Here is a 5,726-nt window from a genome sequence, read left to right as displayed (position 1 = left end):
ACATGTTTCACTGCATTATATGACAGTGCTGATTATTCGGCTTGGTTAACGGAAGGCAGGGATGGGAGAAGGAATAGTGGACAGGAGTATATTGTGATAGGATTGAGGAGGGTGTCAATTTTTGTAGAGTGGTGTGGTTGGAGACTAGCTTGATATAAAAATGTGTGTGTGTGTGTGTGTGTGTGTGTGTGTGTGTGTGTGTGTGTGTTTAGTGACAAAAACGAGGGATGTGGGTATTTAAATTTACATGATGGCCGGTGTATGACTAAGAATACATAAACAGATGAATAAACAGATGACATTAAAGTTTATACCGAATGATATGTTGTGGCAGTAATAGACAGACAGCTTTGGTAATGCATACGTAGCAAAACCGATGGGATGCTAGAAATGTGTGTAGGCTTATGGTGGCAGCAAGGATGGCAGGCTTGTAGAGCGAGAACAGGTGTGTCAAATCGAGCTGAAACTAATTTGACAGGTACGTTATGTTTTGGTGGATGTTGAGTGACGGTGGTAGACAGGCAGGTAGTGGTAGAGATCATGTTTGTTTCTGAATTTGGTTTGACAGGCGTGAAGAAAGAAGTGGATTAAACTACACACTTTATTTATATATATATATATATATATATATATTTTTTGGTAATTGTGTGACGGTGACGTAGAGAGATGCAGAAAGGTAGGTGTGGTGCGAGAGATTTGTTATTGTTATGTACTAGTATGGTTTGACGGGTCTAAAAAATGGAACATATTTAACTGTAGACTTTACATTCAGTTGAAATATGGTATCGACAGCTGGAAAAAAGCAGATCCAGTAAGACAGATGTGGTGGTTAAGTTTTGTTTATTATTATGCATAGTTTGACAGGTGTGAATAATAGATTTGTGGATAGACAAGTATATGAAGGCAGGTGTGGCGGAGGAGGTATGTTTATTTTGATACACTGACTGACAGGTGTGGAGGATGGAAGTGTGACAGGAAGCCAAAAATAGCGGGTGAGAGGGGTTGGGAAAATTACAGTATGACAGGCGTGGAGTGAACAGGCATAGACCGACAAGAGTATAATAACTGTGGAATAATGGGAGTAAAGCATGACAGGCGTAAATGACAGACCTGAGATGAAAGGCCCTCAGTAGACAGCGTAGTTCCATAACACTAAGAAAGTCGTACATTTTAAATTAAAGTACGACTGTTGATAATCTGACTTAAATGTTATCAAAATCAAATAACTCTGCCCTTAGATCGCTTGGAATATCGCCACTAATTTGTGTGATGGTTCTCTCATTGTTTTTTCTGTAATCAGGGGAACCACCAGCCAGACAGACAAGCCGGTTGACAACAACTGCTGCTTCCAGTGTCATTGGCGAAAGTAATCGAGTAGCAGAGGGAGAAAGGCATAAGGGTAGGGAATATTGACGGAAGGAGCATGGGTAATGTAGAGAGCAATTTTAGAATGAAAACTGTGGCCTAGTAGGTATGTAGCGGGAAAGAAGACAGTTATAAAAGACAGCATTAACATAAAAGAAAGAACTCGGAGTAAGTGTAGGATAAAGAAAAGGAAGACAGATGAAGTGCAGGATTAGAAACTGGCGGTAGAACGGGTATGGAAAGAAAGGAGACGGGAAGAAAGACAGAAGGTGTAAAATAAAAACATTCGTAGATCAGGAAGAGAAGGACAGGAGACAGATATAGAAAGGCATAGAGCAGATGTAGAGAGAAATGCAGCAGTTACAGGGAAACATACAACAGATGTGGGAAAACAGATAGTCCTAGAACAGGTGTAGCAAATGAAGAGCAGTTGTAGAAGAACAGGAAGCAGGTATGGAAAGACAGACAGCAGGTGTAAAGAGACAGATGGTAGGTATGCCACAGAGCAGGTATGGAAATCAGGTATGGAAAGGCAGACAGCAGAGGTGGAGTAACATGAGGGAGGTATGGAAAGGCAGATAGGTGTAGAGCGATAAAGAGCCGGTACAGAAAAACAGAACAATTATAAGAAGAGAGACAGCAAGGGTAGAGAGATAGAAAGCAGGTGTAGAAAGACACAAAACAACTGCTAGAAGAGAGACAGCAGGTGTAGAAAGGGGGTTTCTTGTATAGAGAGGCACAGAACGACAATGGGAAGAGAGACAGCAGGTGTGGCATAAAAACGGAGGTCGGGAATGAATAGGGTAGACAGTGTTAGGCTCCCAGACCACGTGAACCACTGCGGGTACAATAAATTACACCTGCACAATGGACAAAATAGGCCCCCTCTACCCCTGCCTGGCTTGGGTCACCCCGCCTTAGTGTGATTGGATTTCTTTTCTCCTTTTCTTGTATTATTTCTCTCTCTCTCTCTCTCTCTCTCTCTCTCTCTCTCTCTCTCTCTCTCTCTCTCTCTCTCTCTCTCATGTGAATATTTTATTTTCAGATGTTTTCATGTTTTTGGAAACTAAATCCTTATCATCAAGCTAAATCATTACGACAGCTACTAAATCACAACCATGAATAAATTCTAACTCTCGAAACCAACATCGTAATCATATAACTAATTTATAATAAATGGAGTTTAATATTCTTAGGTTCATTTCCCAAGCCTTACTCACGATATTAATTTCCTTATCATAATACTCTTTAACTCTTTCCTCTCTGACGATGCGATTTTTCTTTGTCGACTAAATTAAACTCATTTTTTTTCGGTAGCACGGTGCCATTAAATTATAACACGACAACTTTCTCCTTGGCACACCTCCCTCTCACCTCCTCCACACACCCCTCCCTCATCTCCACGCACCCCACACTCCTCCCTCCCCGACTCTCTCCTCCTCCACCCACTTTTCTTTCATTTACCCCCTCCCGCTCATCCACCCCACATCTTCCCTACACCCTCCTCCTCTACCCCATCTTCTCTATTCCGTTTTCCCACCCCTCCCCGCCTCCACCCACTCGTATTTCATTTCCTCCACATCCCTTCACCTCCACATCGCTCTCCTACACATCTTATCATCTCTATCGCCATATTTCTTTACCTGTCTCCTCTCGTCATTACCTCCACATCCCTTCACCTCCACATCCCTCTTCTACACATCGTCGCATCTCTCCGTTCTCCATCCCTTTATTTCTCTACCTCTCTCCTCTCCACATTACCTCCACATCCTTCACCTACACACGCCCTTAGCCTCTCTCCCTTCCATCAGTCGCTCCTCTCCACAGCCTGAGCCGTAAAGATGAGCAAATATGAGACCCGGATATACATTATGGCCCGTTAACTATGCCAACATCTCCGTCCTCTCTGTCCAACCCAGGATCATTACCCTCTGTTGACTTAGGCAGATTAGACTCAGCAGGAGACAGGCCCACTTCCTTGCTAGGAGATGCTGGGGGAGGCGAAGCTAGGTTTGAATTAATCTTGTTGTCATTTATATCTCGCCGTAGAATGAGTCTGTAATTTTAGGTGCGCTAATTCATTTATCTCTTATCAGCGTAGATTAGACTTGCAAACAGAACTGCCAACTTTCTAGCTAGGATTCGTTGAAGGGGTGAAGCTGGGTTGAACTGATCTTGTTTTCATTCATATGTCGGCGTAGACTTGAGTAAAGACAGTGTTTATACGTACTAATTAAGGCGCATTAGACCCGCCAAGAGACATGCCTACTGTACTGCCTGTGAGGAGGCGAAACTGGGATGAATTTATTCCGTGTTCATTTGTGCGTCAGTTGGAAATTGGTAGTTGATGTAGGGAGTATGGAAGTAAAATGGTGTAGAGTATGTGTGTGTTAACTCGCTCAGCTATTACCTTATTATTATTGTCGTACATAAGTTGATTGGATGGGATGATGCTTTCACCTTAATTTGGTCCAGATTCCCTTCCTTCTGTAACTTATTTCTCGTAGCTCAGTGGCGTAAGAAGACACCCTTGCCTAGCTTTTTTTCGTGACTAGCGCTGTGTTCTTATGCTAATCTACTGTTACAACTCATTATCCAAGGCTGACGGAGGTAATTTTAGGCCAAGTCAGAATGAAGTAGACTGTGTACTGGATATTGTGTGTTTAATTGTCTGAAGTTAGTTTTATTTATTATTATTGATTTATTTTTTTTTTTTTGTCTCGCTACTTGAAGTAATAATTGTTTTATGTTGTAGGGGAGTCGTCGTCGTCGTCGTCGTCGTCGTCGTCGTTGTTGTTGTTGTTGTTGTTGTTGTTGTTGTTGTTGTTGTTCGTATCGTTGTTTTTGTAGCATTCTCTTCCATATTTTGCCAGTTATTTTGGGTTTGATGTTGTGTATAAGACGTTGGCTTGATGTTCTTTTGTTCATTCACGTTTTGGTGTAAAGTGAGTTTGTATTTAATGCAGACGGTGTGGATATGAGTCTCTTCATACTGTAGCAGTAAACCAAGTATTGCCAGTGCGATTCAACCCACTGACTTCCCCCTCTCGCCCATTTTTTCCCCCTTACCTCCCCATTTACTCGTAGACAGTTGGATGATGATGATGAGATTTAGAAGCAGGCATAATATACTTGTTTTGATGATGTTTTATAAGCAGACGTGGATTGGTTGATCATGACGTATTCCTTTTTATAACGGCACATTTCTTTCTATTTATTCCTTTCGGCTTTCTTCTTGCCTATGTATCGTTCACATACTCAGTTTTATTAATTTTCTGTCACATATTATCGTTAACTTTTTGCTTTTTTTTTTTTTTTCACTTTTATTCTAAGTACTACCGGGTATTGTTTTATTCATTTTATTATTCATTACACTGTATTGTGTTCTTGTATTGTTTGTTTTAACATGTTATATATTTCTCGTCAAGTATTTTCCCAGTTTCTTAATCTCAGTTTACATTCAGCTTGTTCTTTAATGTACTCTCTCTCTCTCTCTCTCTCTCTCTCTCTCTCTCTCTCTCTCTCTCTCTCTCTCTCTCTCTCTCTCTCTCTCTCTCTCTCTCTCTCACCAGGTATTAATTTCACGGCTTCGTCTCTTTACGGGGGGAAGTCAGTCACGTTGCATCCTCCCTTTTACAAATTATCATTACATTTTTTTCCCATGTTTTTACGTCCAAGTTTTTTCAGTCTCGGTTTTGCCCTCGGTGATTTTTATATATGGAATTTTTTCTTTAAGTGTATATATATGTTTTTAATTTTAATGTACCTTACCACATTTTTTCTTTATTTTTCATTGTCTTCATTTTTTTTTTTTTTTTTTTTTTTTTTTAGAAGGTTTTTCATTCACAGTTATGGATTTTTTTTCTTTCATATTCCTCCGTGATATTTGTTTACGCTTTAATATTTTAACGATGGCACGCTACTCCCATCTTTAGTAATACCATGAGACGGTGACAAAAATAATACAATTAGTCTCCATCCATTACATAGGTGAAAAGTAGTGTTTTTGCTAGTGATATTATTATTCCGGCCTCAGAGTCTCTCGACGATTCCAGAACCGGAGACTGCGCGGGGAATCTGAAGGGCTCAGGTTATGTGTCCTCGCATGGGCCATTGCTGATAAAAAAAAAGAAAAAAGTTCCAAATCCTTTATGTGCAGTGGAAGGGCACGTAAGAAAGTGTCTTATCAGTATTATGTTGTGAACGCGATAAGTTGGTCGTGTCTACTGGATATTTCAGTGGGACCTGCACAAGGAATTTAAATTGCCCAGGTTATGTATCCTGGTATGGGCAATTGGTAATAGAAAAAAAAATCCAGTTCTTCCCAATGGGGTGACGGTCATTTTAAAGAAACAGTTGGT

The sequence above is a fragment of the Coenobita brevimanus genome, chromosome 101, assembly GCF_032717465.1.
Source record: "Coenobita brevimanus isolate Jiangsu-jjx chromosome 101, ASM3271746v2, whole genome shotgun sequence".
NCBI classification, from domain to species: domain Eukaryota; kingdom Metazoa; phylum Arthropoda; class Malacostraca; order Decapoda; family Coenobitidae; genus Coenobita; species Coenobita brevimanus.
The sequence above is the reverse complement of the archived record's forward strand: the minus strand, read 5'-3'. Positions refer to the sequence as shown.